Source organism: Nicotiana sylvestris, chromosome 6 (genome assembly GCF_000393655.2).
Source record: "Nicotiana sylvestris chromosome 6, ASM39365v2, whole genome shotgun sequence".
Lineage (NCBI taxonomy): Eukaryota > Viridiplantae > Streptophyta > Magnoliopsida > Solanales > Solanaceae > Nicotiana > Nicotiana sylvestris.
In genome coordinates, this window is record NC_091062.1 from 90,194,664 (window position 1) to 90,210,352 (window position 15,689).

The 15,689-nt window shown below is 38.5% G+C and overlaps 1 long non-coding RNA gene across 1 annotated transcript; it reads left to right on the forward strand.

Annotated features, from left to right (window-relative positions):
• Nucleotides 1–12,437: 12,437 nt before the first annotated feature.
• Nucleotides 12,438–13,746, forward strand: LOC138872053 (uncharacterized). The gene is made up of 2 exons (XR_011400467.1): nt 12,438–12,713; nt 13,521–13,746. It is a non-coding gene; the product is annotated as an uncharacterized lncRNA (long non-coding RNA).
• Nucleotides 13,747–15,689: the final 1,943 nt, after the last annotated feature.

Below are 15,689 nucleotides of genomic sequence, written 5' to 3' on the forward strand. Positions count from 1 at the left end.
CCAGTTGGAGCAGTTCAGCCGGGTGTACTAGCTCAGACCGGTGATGGAGCGGCTATGTCTGCCGATGCTTTGTGGAGGCTGGATAGGTTCACCAAGCTCTTCACTACTACTTTCAGCGGCGCTTCTTCTGAGGATCCCCAGGATTTTCTATATAGCTGTCACGAGGTTCTCAGGAACATGGGTATTGTTGAGACCAATGGGGTCGATTTTGCTACATTCCGCTGTCTGGATCCGCCAAGACTTGGTGGAGGGATTATTGCTTAGCTAGGCCAGCCGGGTCGCCATCTTTGACTTGGGAGCAGTTTACAGTATTGTTTATGGAGAAGTTTCTCCCCGTTACTTAGAGAGAGGCCTATCGGATACAGTTTGAGCACCTCCAGTAGGGTTCCATAACGGTCACCCAGTATGAGACCAGGTTCATCGACTTAGCTCGCCATGCTCTTGTCATACTTCATACGGAGAGGGAGAGGGTGAGGAGGTTTATCGACAGTCTTATTCAGTCGATTCGTCTTCAGATAGCCAAGGAGGCAGGGAGTGAGATCACTTTTCAGGAGGCGGCCAATGTGGCCCGCAGAGTTGAGATGGTTCTGTCACATGAAGGTAGTCAGGGGTCGGATAAGAGGCCCCGTCATTTAGGCAGATTCAGTGGTACCTCATCTGGAGGAAGAGATTCATATGGTAGAGGCCATCCTCCTAGGCCCTTTCAGTCAGCTCTTCAGGCTTTTCACGGTGCTTCAGGTGGCCGTGGTCCTCCGATTCAGTATTTTGATCAGCAGTCCTTTAGTGCACCGCCAGCACCTATCAGTGCACCGCCGCTTCAGAGTTTTCAAGGTTGTCAGCCCTAGCAGCCGAAGGCTTGTTTTACTTGTAGCGACACGAGCCACATTTCTAGGTATTGCCCTCGGGTTTCGAGTAGTTCTCCGCATCAGGGTTCCTGTGCTATGGTTCAGGCACTAGATGTTCCACAACCCGCCCAGCCAGCTAGAGGTGGGGGTAGAGGTGTTAGAGGTGGAGGTAGAGGTCCTAGAGGTGGAGCTCTGGCCGCCAAAGGTGGAGGTCAGCCAGTAGCAGGCCGTCCCAAAAAGGTAATTCAGGGTGGTGGGGCCTAGCCCCGATGTTATGCTCTCCTAGCCAGGCCCTAGGCTAAGGCTTCAGATGCAGTTATTACAGGTACGGTTCTAGTTTGTGATAGAGATGCTTTAGTGTTATTTGATCCAGGGTCTACATAGTCGTATATGTCATCTTATTTTACACTGTATCTGGTCATGCCTAGTGATTCGTTGAGTATTCCTGTTTATGTGTCTACACCGGTGGGTGATTCTATTATGGTAGATCGAGTCCATCGCTCTTGTGTAGTTGTGATTGGGGGTCTTGAGACTCATGTGGATTTGTTGCTTCTAGACATGGTCTATTTCGATGTCATATTGGGGATGAACTAGCTATCATCTTACCACGCTATCTTGGACTATCTCGCCAAGACTGTGACCTTAGCTTTACCGGGTATGCCTCGTTTAGAGTATAGAGGGACTCATGGTTATTCTACCCGTAGAGTCATTTCTTATGTGAAGGCTCGGCGTATGGTCGAGAAGGGGTGCTTGGCCTATTTAGCTTATGTTCGTGATTCTAGTGCGGAGGTTTCCTCTATTGATTCTGTGCTCGTGGTTCGTGAGTTTCCTGAGGTATTCCCTTCAGACCTGCAGGGTATGCCGCCCGATAGGGATATTGACTTTTGCATTGATTTGGCTCCGGGCACTCAGCCCATTTCTATTCTGTCGTATCGCATGGCCCCGCCCGAGTTGAAAGAGTTGAAGGAGCAGTTGAAGGACTTTCTTGAGAAAGGGTTTCATTAGACCCAGTGTTTTGCCTTGGGGTGCGCCGGTGTGGTTTGTTAAGAAAAAGGATTTTCGATGAGAATGTGCATTGATTACCGGCAGTGAACAAGGTCACCATCAAGAATAAGTATCCACTGCAGAGGATCGATGATTTGTTCGATCAGCTTCAGGTGCCAAGGTATTTTCAAAGATTGACTTGAGATCTGGCTACCATCAGTTGAGGATTAGGGCATCCGATGTCCCTAAGACAACTTTCCGCACTCTGTACGAGCATTATGAGTTCTTGGTCATGTCATTTGGGTTGACAAATGCCCCAGTGGCTTTTATGGATTTGATGAACCGAGTGTTTAGGACTTATTTGGACTCATTTGTGATAGTCTTCATTGATGATATTTTGATATATTCCCGCAGCCAGGAGGATAACGAGCAGCATCTTAGAGTGGTTCTTCAGACTCTGAAGGATAGTCAGTTATATGCTAAGTTCTCGAAGTGTGAGTTCTAGCTGAGTTCAGTTGCATTTTTAGGTCATGTTGTATTAGCAGAGGGTATTCAGGTTGATCCGAAGAAGATTGAGGCAGTCAAGAACTGGCCTAGACCAACATCAGCTACAGAGATTCGGAGTTTCTTGGGATTGGCAGGCTACTATCGTCGGTTTGTGGAAGGGTTCTTATCTATCGCAGCCCCGATGACCAGGTTGACCCAGAAGGGTGCCCAGTTCAGATGGTCGGATGAGTGTGAGGCGAGCTTTCAGAGGCTCGAAACAGCTCTAACTACGACATCGGCGTTGGTTTTGCCCATAGGTTCAGGGCCTTACACAATTTATTGCGATGCTTCCCGTATTGGGCTTGGTGCAGTGCTGGTGCAGGATGGCAAGGTCATTGCTTATGCTTCTAGGCAGTTGAAGATTCATGAGAAGAACTATCCAGTACATGATTTGGAATTGGCAGCCATTGTTCACACATTGAAGATTTAGAGGCACTATCTGTATGGTGTGGCGTGTGAGGTGTTCACGGATCATAAGAGTCTTCAGTATTTGTTCAAGCAAAAGGAGTTGAATTTGAGGCAGAGGGGGTGGTTGGAGTTGTTGAAAGATTATGACATCACTATATTATATCACCCGGGAAAGGCCAATGTGGTGGCCGATGCTATGAGTAGAAAGTCAGCCAGCATGTGCAGTCTTGCTTATATTCTGGTCGGTGAGAAGCCGTTTGCGTTGGATGTTCAGGCTTTGGCCAATCGATTTGTGAGATTGGATATCTTTGAGCCTAGCCGAGTATTAGCTTGCACGGTCGCTCGATCTTCATTATTGGAGCGTATCCGTGATCGACAGTTTGATGATCCCCATTTGTGTGTCCTTAGAGACACAGTGCAGCGTGGAGGTGCCAGGCAGGTTACCTTAGGTGATGATGGAGTTTTGAGATTGCAGGGCGAGTTTGTGTGCCTAATGTGGATGGGTTTCGAGAGTTGATTTTAGAGAAGGCCCATAGTTCCCGGTACTCTATTCATCCGGGCACCGCGAAGATGTATCAGGATTTGCGGCAACATTATTGGTGGCGTAGAATGAAGAAGGATATTGTTGCATATATGACATAGTGTTTGAATTTTCAGCAGGTTAAGTATGAGCATCAGAGGCCTGGTGGATTGTTTCAGCGGATTGAGCTTCCTGAGTGGAAGTGAGAGCGGATCACTATGGACTTCATTACTGGACTTCTGTTGACTCGGAAGAAGTTTGACGCAGTTTGGGTCATTGTTGATATGCTGACCAAGTCAGTGCATTTCATTCCTGTGGCAGTCTCCTATTCATCCGAGAGGTTAGCTAAGATCTATATCCGGGAGATTTTTCATCTTCATGGTGTGCTCGTATCTATCATTTCGGACCGAGGTACGCAGTTTACCTCGCGTTTCTGGAGAACAGTTCAACGAGAGTTGGGCACTCAGGTGGAATTGAGTACAGCCTTTCATCCCCAGACGGACGGCCAGTCCGAGCAGACTATTCAGATTCTGGAGGATATGCTCCGAGCTTATGTCATCGATTTTGGAGGTTCGTGGGATCAGTTTTTGCCTTTAACAGAGTTTGCCTACAACAACAGCTACTAGTCGAGTATGCAGATGGCTCCTTATGAGGCTTTGTATGGTAGGCGATGTCGATCTCCAGTTGGGTGGTTTGAGCTGGGAGAGGCTCGGTTGTTGGGTACGGATCTGGTTCAGGAGGCCTTGGACAAGGTCAAGATCATTCAGGAGAGGCTTTGTACGGCTCAGTCCAGGCAAAAGGGTTATGCAGACCGCAAAGTTCAGGATGTGGTTTTTATGGTTGGTGAGCGGGTATTGCTCCGAGTGTCGCCTATGAAGGGCGTGATGAGATTCGGGAAGAAGGGCAAACTTAGCCCTAGGTTCATTGGTCCATTTGAGAATCTTGATCGAGTGGGTCATTAGAGGCCCGAGGTTAGGCCAGACACTTACCAACACATGGGGTCGGTTGTGCTGATACTACACCGAGGTAGCCTTGCAAGCGTCCGCAGGCCCGGCGTCTCCTCTATCATTATTTCAGTCTGTTATCTCATGTATTCGAGACAAACAATTTATATTTTCTTTCAAACAATTGTATTTAGTACTCTTAGAAGTTCGTGAGTAATGTGACACCAGGTCTTGGGTAGAGGCATATATTGATTTCCATATTACTGTTCAGTTTCTTTAATTTAAGTCTTCCGTATATTCATTAAATTCCGCTATTTTTATGCTATCATTGATAATCGTTAAAAGAAGTGATTTGTTAATGAAGTAAGCTGTTAAGGATTGCCTTGCCTAGTTCACATTAGTAGGCGCCATCACGACTCCCGAGGGTGGGAATTCCGGGTTGTGACACTAATATTTCTGATTATTATTTTAAATACTATCTCACATGCTTTAATGACAAGCCTAGAGTTGAAGGTTTATACTTTATTGAAGTTTCTTGAGAAACCACGTGAAAGGAACAAAGAGAGAGAACCTAGTGTAATATTAATTAGCAAAGATGCATTTGTTGATCAATGTCACGATAATGAAGATCTTTATGAAAGCTTTAATACAAATGTACATCTAGAAGATGAAACTGATATTGGCATCGGATTTGGTAAAGATTAGATAGAGTTTTTGATATTGTTGTCATTGTAAATTTAAATTCAATAGTGTAACAAATACTAACTATTTTGCGCTTACAAATGTGTGTAGAATTTTGTGACGAGGTGGAATGTCAAGATCAGGAAAATCCAAAAGAGAGAAGTGTAATGAAATTATTTATAAATATGGAGTGCAGTCCCAGGATGTAGAAAATCCTTTGGGAACAAGTATAAGTGAGTTTGTGTGCAAATGTGTAGAAGGAACATGTCACGACCCAAATTTCACTATAGGCCGTGATGGCGCCCAACGTCACCGCTAGACAAGCCAACGGTGAACTATCCATTTAATTGTTCATTTAATACTTTCAAACTCATTGATTTGTATTTAATAAAGTAACAAATAGTAAATGATCATAGTAATGTAAATAATAAACTAAACATAGAGTAAAGTAGTGAATTTAATAATCAAAAACCATGAGTAACTACTAGAATTTTTCCAAAATCCGATGTCACAAGTACACGAGCATCTAGTAGAATATACAAAACTCTCTAAAACTAATGTTTGAAATAGAATAGATAGAAATGATAAAACATAACAAGATAAGGCCCCGTGTGCTGCAGAACGGAGCATGAGAGGCAGCTCACGACTAGGCATCCGGGTAATATGGATGTACGCCTGGACGAACTCCAGATGTACCTGCCTCAGAAACTTCACAATATGTGCAGAAGTGTAGCGTGAGTACATAAACAATGTGTACCCAGTAAGTATCTAGTTTAACCTCGAAGAAATAGTGATGAGGGGTCGACATCAACACTTACTAGTTGTCAATATACATAATGTGCAAGAATTATAAATAGGCATGAAATACAACAACAATAATAGAATAAGAGGCAATAATTTAAACGATTCTTTAACAAATTAACATATCAAAAGTCTCCAAATATCACTTGCAAATCTCAACAAGTAAAGGCCATCATGTATTTACTTCTCCTCAAGTCATAAAGGGTATATCGAGTATATTCGTACTCCTAGCGACAACACGCACGATTTATGCCGAGGTCGTACGACCCGATCTATAACAATCATGTACATACATTACTGAGGTTGTACGGTCTGATCCATGGATGCATCACATAATATATATAAATATTGCTGAGGCGTTCGGCCCGAACCACAAGAATAGGGAAACTGTTCGGACTACGAATCATGTGTTTACAACTCCAAGGTAAGCCCGTAAAAGAATATAAATTTGCATTAATAATTAAATATTCCGCCAAATTTCTAAGTAATGAAGCTCGATTTAATATAATCTTTAACCAAATTATTACTTATTATTATAGGCAATTAAACTATCATGTTGAGTTCAAATAGTGCAAGCAATTACATAATAAAGGCCTATGTCTACCCGGACATAACATGAATTTTAGCTGCGGACGTACTCTCGTCACTTCATGCATACGTAACATCCACAATTAGTAGTATATAACAATTTAAACACCTATGGGGTTAATTTCCTCTTACAAGGTTAGGAAAGAGACTTAACTCGTTTTCAAGTCCACTTTCCGGTCCATAAATCACACTAAAAGACTCAAGTCGATGCCACACAATCCGAAACTAGTTAAATGTTGTACAAACTAATCAATATAGGCTCAAAAGTTCATAATTTAACTATTAGAGTAATTACCCACCCCAATTTAGAAGGTTCCTAAAATTCACTGTTGCGACCAAAACACTCACGCAAGTGTACGCGATCTTCAAGTAATATAGTAATAAGTAGAGTATCGTTCCCACGAGGACTTGTGATTAACTTATCAACTGATGCAAACTCAAACAATTATCGATTCAAGCTAATTCATCACAAAATACTTTAAATAACCGATTTTCAAGCTAGCATGATCAAACAATAATACCACACAAAGTTACTACACCATTTATGCAATTTTCTTTTAACAGTTAATAAGAGAGATATTCCAGGGTTATGGGCTTGCTAGAGATCATGCTACGCTTTTAGCTTAAAAATGATTTGTTGAATTATCTGGGTTATTGATTATAGGGTTGATAATATCCATAAGAATCTGTCGAATTCTTATGCGACTATTCAAGTTAAATTAACACCTATATTTCTCTGGCATCAACATTAACTCAAATGCATTTACAATTCCTATTTTTCAACCAAACAAGGCAATTAAGTATAGTTCTATTTTAATCGCGAATCTTTCACCCGATGCCCAGGATTCAGAACTTGTTCTATTTGATTCTATATGCAATCAAGAATTTTCTTTTTCAAGTTTAACTCAAGATTCGTAAATAGTATTTCACTGTTAGCTACGCAGTAAAATAATTAACAGCAGAATCAAATAAACAACCCTTAACGATAAATTCAAGATCATCAATTTAAGCTTCATACAACATAATCATCTAACACCCATAATCCCAGAATATTTGGGTTTTTTAGCCACTCATAATTATACAAACATCAACAATATATGTCTTAAATATAAAATAAATAGATACTAGAAGAAGGTTTAGAAAAACTCTTTTAATCCTTGCTCCAAAGTGTTGTCTCCTCTTGATTTTTTATCCTCCAAGATGGATCTTCTCCTCCTTTTTTCTTTCAAAACAGGTCTCTTTCGTCAATAATGGATGCTTTACCCTTTTTAATCGTGTGGAAGGGGTTTTGATAATTATGCCCTTTTTAGACCGAAATAGAGTAGCTATGTGATTTTTACACGTCCGTGATGCCCCGTGCACCGCGTACATGGATTGGACAGAGGCAGAATGTATTTTAACGGAGCAAAAAAATGCAACGAGGATTTTTGCACTGCCTCGGCCCCCCACGCGGCGCACCTCGCTATGCGGCAGTGTATTTTCCTGCGCTGCTTCGGTTTTTTCTTGTTTATCTATCCGGGCTTGCTTTGCGACCCCCGAACACGATCCCGACTTGATTTATTTAGGTTTTATTCAGACTTTAAAGCCCCAAATTAATCAAATTCATCCCAAAGTTAACTCTTAAGTCAGAGTATCTTCCTGCAAGGCATAAAGCATGAATTTAGTACAAATCATTATCATTTAAGCTCAAACCTTTGTAAAATGCAATAATTAAAGTGTTGTTACAATGACTAAAACACGAGTTTTTAGCCTATGATCAACAATCCACACTTAGACAATTGCTCGTCCTCGAGCAATTAACATACATTTCACATAAGGACGACCTTTTTATCAAGCAATTTTTTTAACAACACATGCCGACACTTAAGTACCAATTCATAATAGTTCAACCTCAAGACATGACTCACAAGTGCCACGCATTTTCATAACTTGCTCACTTACTCTAACACTAAGGTCAAAACGTTTCCTTTCTTTCACAAATCATGTGCCCTCCCACAACTACTATAGACTAGTTCCTGTCAACATAGTATTCACAAATATTTAGGAACTCAAAATAGGAAGAATTTACTCACTCTCAGAATTGAAATTCACGTGCAACAGATGACATACCATATGTTTGCCCCTAGTGTAATACTCTACTAATTGAGCTTATTCAATCAAAGATCAAATAGGACTTTAATTGGTTGTAATGCAGGATGAGGAATGGTGTGATAAATATAGAATGTAGTAGATATATCTCTTTGAGCACTTCATACATACACCATTTCATTTCACAATTTCAGAATTACTCTTATGTTAAACCATCTCCAACCTTATTGATGTTTTACATAATAACAACAAATCTCATTCTATTTAAGCACCATAAGCTAGGGAATGTTACTAATGAAAATCCATCCCCTATATATATACACACATACACATACATATATACATGTTTTTTTCCTATTTTTTTTCCATATAAACCAACAAATCTCCTCTCAACTTTAACAACATTAAAACAACACTAAGTGCTCATGAGAGATAGAGGTTCAAACAACTGATATATTTACATAAATTGGTAAGGTTTATAATGTGTATGCCAAAGAAATAGGATTAATGGCTCAAAAGGTATGACTAAGATATATACAACTAGGTGGGAACAATTATAAAACTAGTTTAACAAAGAAATGCCTATATCATCTCCTAAACTGAATAATGCTACTTTTTCGCTTTGCAAACACTTGAGGGAAAGTTTTAGATATCAACTGTTATGCACAGAATATTTCAACAACCTCACTCACACATTAGCACGCAACTCATTCAAGCTTGGATCTTTCTCGACTCTCTAGTCAAAGTAGTTAAGCATAGTTATAAATAAACAATTTAAGGCACTTACTTTAGAATCAAGAACTGAGATTTGAACATCACAAATAAGGTACATATAACTTCTGAAGCATGTTCATTTGAGGAGATTAACTCTGTAAGTTATGAACTTTTTATTCAATTGAAATAAAAAATTACACTACACCCGGTTCAAATACACCCCTGGAAAAGAACTGTGGCATAAAGAAAAACCAAGGGAATTTTTTTAAATTAAACCCAAACTAGCATACACTAAATTGAAATAAAAGGCAAACATTTTTTTTCGAGTTTCAACTTTATTTCCCTCAAGAAAATCCATCGTAGGGAAATAAAATCGAAATTAGTACCACTACTACCTACGAACGCTATAGTCTACCAAACCAAAAAGTTTAACAGTCTAAACAAAATCAAACAACCAAAAATACGAAAAATACTAAAGTAATTACATTACAATAGGGGTAAATCACCCCACACTAATAATCTTGCATTGTCCCTAATGCAAAAAGATCAAAAATAGATCAGAAAAGACTCCCTGAGGCCATTGGCCTAAGCATTGTCATCCTCAAAGGTGCGCAAATATTCCTCGTCATATGAGGGAATAGAGTTCACATCTTCATCCGGTGGGATTTGCCCTTACTGAGCCATTCTTAACCACTGTTGTGTGAAAGGAGATAGAGGGTGATTTTGTTGTAACTCTTCCAAATTCACTTCCCCTCTAGAAGCGCGAAGGCGCAGGTCAGCAAATAATATCTGGAAAGTTTCTTCCACCCGGACAAATCTTTGATCGGGATTAAGTGCAGCTGCAGGCGGATCTATCACAGTCGTGAAATCAAGCGCCCTGATAGGATATATTACTTCTATCTTCCGATCATAGTGATAATCTTCTTCAATGTAGCGCGTCCGCAATAGCTGAGTGATCATACTCGGATAGTGTAGGCGGCGTCCCCCAAAAGGTCTCACCTTTGACATGTGTTCCAGCATAATTTTCCCAAGATCAACCTGCATTTCTGTTAAAAATGCATAAATCAAGCAAATCTTTAGTTTTGATACATATGTATCACTTTGTGTTGGCATGATTTTGGCATTTATTATCTTCAAAATGACTCGTGCAGGACGCTGGAATGTTCCTTTTTTCATCTCCTTATGAAACTCATTTGAATCTCTAGTCCACAAGGCAAAGGAATCTGCACCACATAGCTGCATGCAAATGTCTGGGTAATCTGGTCTACGTAGGAACGTCTGGAACAACTTATGTGAATGTTCAGTGAAACCCATTATTTGATTTAAGACCTTTAATGAAAATGGGATCACTATGTTTCTGACCCTGACTTGATAGTTGGCATCTAAATCACCTCCTGGTTGCCAATTGGCATAAAATTCTTTTATCAAGTTGATGTTCACACTATCACCTTGGTGAAACAACCCTTCAAAACCCAAATCTCTAATGTTAGTATATATGGAATTATACTTAGGGGCAAGTTTTACTTCATCTATGGCAACTTCTAGGGTTGATGGTACAGCAGGGACAAAGGATTGGAACCATTGTATTGTATGGGCTGGAATAGCCCTGATGCCATATTTGCACTCTGGCACCTCATCTGCATCGGGGGTCAAAGTGTTCCTCTTCCTCCTCAACTGGTGCCGGAAGTGGTGCCCTTCTACCTCCACATTGGCTAGTAGATGTAGCCTCAGATAGGCCAGTGTTTGATCTTTTGCTTGGGCGCCGAGACATTATACATACACAACATGATATATTAGTTAAAAAGACACAAAATCATTTTTAGAGCAAGTGGAGTAAATACCCCACACTTATGTTATATCATGTTGACACTTAGCATGTACACCAGGGATTCAGACTACCCCATTCTTCATTTAGAATAATATAATGCTTATCGGCCTACCCAACATTAGAAACAATTACAACAATTTAAAAAAATAAAAACAAATACTAAGCTAAATTTAACAAACTAGATTAATATTAAACATAAACAAAAATACTAAACAAAATTAAGCTAGATTAATATTAAACATAAATTTACAAAATTCAAAAATTATTATACAAAATATACTACATAGGCACATTAGCATGAATCTTACATCTCATTTTTACATAAAGAAAACGAAAAATCATGGTTTAGCCTAATGTTATAGTTGTTATCAATAATAAAATCTCATAATGCAATTTGTTTCTTATTTTCTGACATTACTCAATTTCATATCACTTAGACATTTAAACAATCACATTGTAAGCATGTTTTGTATTCTTAAAATTTCAACTTCAAAAGAGACATAATCACCATATCAACAACACAAATATGCCTCTCATCACAACTATAACATCATTACATATTCATAATAGTATTCCATACACAATTTTTCACTTTCTTATATGCATTTTCGGATTAATACACCCCTTAACAATCTTCAACAAGAAACTCAACCCATTTCACCTCAACACACCTTCAAATCCTCCATAACCACAAAAAGAATATACATTCTAAGTTTCTGATACTATTTTTAACAATATTAACAAAAGAAACTAAAAAGAAAATTATGAACACAATTCTTGCTAGAGTTTATACAAATATACTTGAAAATAAAAGGAAATAAACAAATGAAATACTACTAGTTAGAAGGAAAAGAGAGAAGAGACTACTTACCTTACAAGAAGAAGAAGGATTTGTGGATGAATGTTTGAGTGAATTTGGTTGGTTGGGGGTTTTTGAGTTCAGTGTTGTAAATGCCTAATTTTTGCCTTGTATGTATATATATGTATGTATATATGTGTGTATATGTATTTGTTCTTATTTGTGTATGTATATGTTTTAAGAATTGAATAATGGTTTGATAAACGGGGTACGGATTGAGCTAGTATAATTTAATTAAAATTGTGCCAAAATTGGCCCAAAATTTGAGCCCAAAGAGCCCAAATCCGGTCCAAAAGGGGGTTGCCAAGAAGAGCTTAAAACGACGTAGTTTTGTCTTGAAACTATGTCGTTTTGGTTAAGTGACAAGATTTAATCTCATCCACCCATCTTGATTTAATCCAACGGTCCTAGTTTGATCTTCATCCTAGGTATTTAAAGCCTAAAATCCCCAAAAATTTGCCCCATTTCCCCCTTATTTCCTCTCTTTTCTTTCTCTCTCCTTCTTCTCTCTTTTCTTTCTCTACGCCGCCCCAGCTCCGCCTACCGCCGCCTGCCGGAAATCGCCGCCGCCGGCGGACCACCTCCAAACACCTCCAAATTCACGCCACGTAATCTCCACAACTTCCTCTTTCCATATCTCCAAACCAAATCCTAAAACAATCCTTCAAACTCCTTGAATCTTAGATCTAAGAAACTTTCCCGTCACTTTTTTGCCCAAATTCTTGAAGCTCCAACCACTACCACCCTAAAATACCTACATCAATGGAAAGAGCTCCTCAAGACCTAGCTATTGATGTCAATTCTACCCCAAAAATCCGGTGACCAAAATCCGGCCTAATTCCGGCGACCTCCCGGAATACCCTCTTTGGCATACCACAATTTTTTCGGCCTTTTAATGTGTAAAATGGTAAAATACTATTCTTTTTCATGGTTGATTTTTTTATTTTTATTTTTTATTTTCAGATTTTATTTTTGTCTATTATTAATTATTTTAGCATTAGTTTTTGAAGTTTGAAATATTAAATTTTCTGTTTTTGCACTTGTTGAAGTAGTAAAATAGTTTTGTATTGATAAAAGTGAGGTAATGAAAAATACTTAAGAGTATATGGTACTTGTTTGGTTGTTTGTTTACTGCTTCAAGACTCTTTGAGTACAACACTCAAAAGTCAAATTGTTTGGTAAGAAAATGTAGACCTTTGGACATTATTTGAATAAAGTCTATCTTTGAATAATGGAGAGCAGATTTTGTTTGAAATACTTGACAAGATTTGAACTAGAAAGTCTTACTTTTTGAATTTAAGAGCAGATTTTGTAGAAACATCTGTCAAAAAGATTGATTTTTAATTTTTTGAAATAGCTGGTTGTGTTGATATATAGAGGGGACTTCATCACATTTTGGAGGGAATTATTTTCTGCTTTTGAACATACAACAAAAAAAAATTAGTAGCTGAAGCAACCTTTAGTAAGCTGAAATTGTAAGTCTTAAGAGTGAATCTTAAAGTGCAAACCTTTTTTTTAGAAAAGTATAAGTCCTCTTTAAAGTTTGCTTTTGAGTTTCTTCTCTGAGTTTTCGAGCTGTTTTAACACGGATTTGCTGTTGGTTTTGCTGCTGTTGTGCTGCTATTTTTATGCTGCTTTAGTTGCTGAGCTTCCATTTTTTGTTGCTGTATTTATTATTCTGCGACTCAGGTAACTCTTTAATCTTATGTTGCAGATGTTTTCACATTAACAAGAAGATTTGAACTCATCTTGATTGTTGGGAGCATGTCCATTTAAATAAATGAGTGCTTAGCTAAATTTCTTTATTGTTTAAATATATCTTGTTATAGTTCATATGTAAAATAAATCCTTGGTTGATCAAATACTGTTTTATTCATGTGTTATTTGTCTTTACTATCTATTATAGTATTGATGCATATAAAATTGATATGTTCCAAGTAGGTTGCAATGCGCTTAAAGACTCCTTATGCACCTTTGCAGATCTGGCCAGTTTATGAAAAATAACAAAAGAGACATGCTTGAAACCTTTATTTATTTTTACAGATTTTATATGTGACCATCTCTGCTAGGATTAAATTTTTTTTTGGTAGAAAGTGGCTAGATCCTAAATAGGTTTTGAAATTGATAGTTAAAAATAAGAGTTAATGGCTTAGAGCAAAAGAGGTCAGACTCGCAATTTAGCCCAGGTGGGCTGTCGTAGTAAACCAGCATTTGAAATCTATTGGGCTTTCAGCTTGTGCCCATTTCGGAGCCCAATAATTGGCCAAGGCAGATTCTGTCCAATAGGCCCAATGCTTTTAAGAAGTCTATAAATATTTTGTCCATTTATTTCATAGATGTTGGCCCAATGCCATAACTAAGTAAGCAAATTGGCCCACTTTCTCAATAAATAATATGATTTATCTTCAAAATAATACTTACTAGATTAGTTGAATAGACTTATTAAGAATTAGTTAATTCTCATGATGTGTAATAATAATCCAATAACTTAAGTACCTTTAATTAATTTAAACGCTAGACAACTAGTAGGTCCGTTTTAACTTATTATTATTATTATTTCACGGACTCGCTTGCGTAGCGTGATATTAACTCTTACTATTTTAATTCAGTAATCTCATACTATTTCTACTAACTTTAATTATTTTCTAATTTAATAAACTCTTTGCTAAACTCGCAGATTCGCTTGCGTAGCGCGATAGTAACTCTTAATAAATAATTTTTTCAATGCACAAATATAGTAATTTTTCTAAAAGTAATAACGTGTTAATAATTCTTTGTCATGACTGTGGATTCGCTTGCGTAGTGCTGTTATGACTAAGCCAATAAATTTTGTCTAGATTACACATTCGTTAGCGTAGTGTGATTATGACATTTTTTTTTTATCAAATAAGTAAAGCGGACATAAGAAAAACATAAAAATCCAATAAATCACCGTTTATCCAAGTTTAATTCAAGCCAAATGTAGTCAATAAAGCGACCGTGCTAGAACCACGGGACTCGGGGAATGCCTTACACCTTCTCCCCGGCCAACAGAATTTCTTATCCGGACTTTGTTTTCGCGGACCAATAGTAAAAGAGTCAAACCTTCCTTTGAATTGGGATTCAAATAAAAGGTGACTTGGAATACCGACAAAAATCAATTCCAAGTGGCGACTCTGTAAATAAAATAATCCCTATTTCAAAATTGTCAGTTTAATTGGAAAAACTCTTTAACCCACAATCCATAACCCACATTATCTTTTGGAGGGGTAAAAAGGGGTGTGACAGCTCTGGCGACTCTGCTGGGGAGGTACTCAAGAATTCGAGCTTGTACATTGACTTTATTTGGCTTTATTAATTTTTTGTATATAACTGTGATCTATTTGGGCATAATGTGCTACTTGCTTGCTCTTTACCGCTTTGATATTGTTGAACTGTTTAATAAATTGTCTTCTTGCGAACCCCTTTTGAGTCTTCTGAATACAACCTCGGGAATCGCGGATACGCGCCCCATTCTTTGTTGAGATAAAGCCCGTGCGCCTGGGCTCCCAGTGAAGGATTATTAGTCACCCATATTTCAGAACGGGGAGGGTCTAGTAGTTAAGCCGGATAAGTATTGCTCCCGGTATGCTACCCCTTCCCAACTCGAGTTGTTCGCTCGTTTTATGGTCAGTCTAGATACGCCTCGTCCCCTAGGACTTTTAAAATATAGAAGAACAAGCCACATGACTGGTTATCCCTAGTAGGATCGTTTTGGTTGCATCATATGCACTTGACTTAGCGAAGCTCGGCACAGGGGCCGAGTCCGTATAAGACAGGTATCCTTTTTGAGACCATTATGTTCACTTATGTGCTATTTGTTGCATCATTTGGAAGGCTTGCTTGCATTTGTTTACCGGCTTTA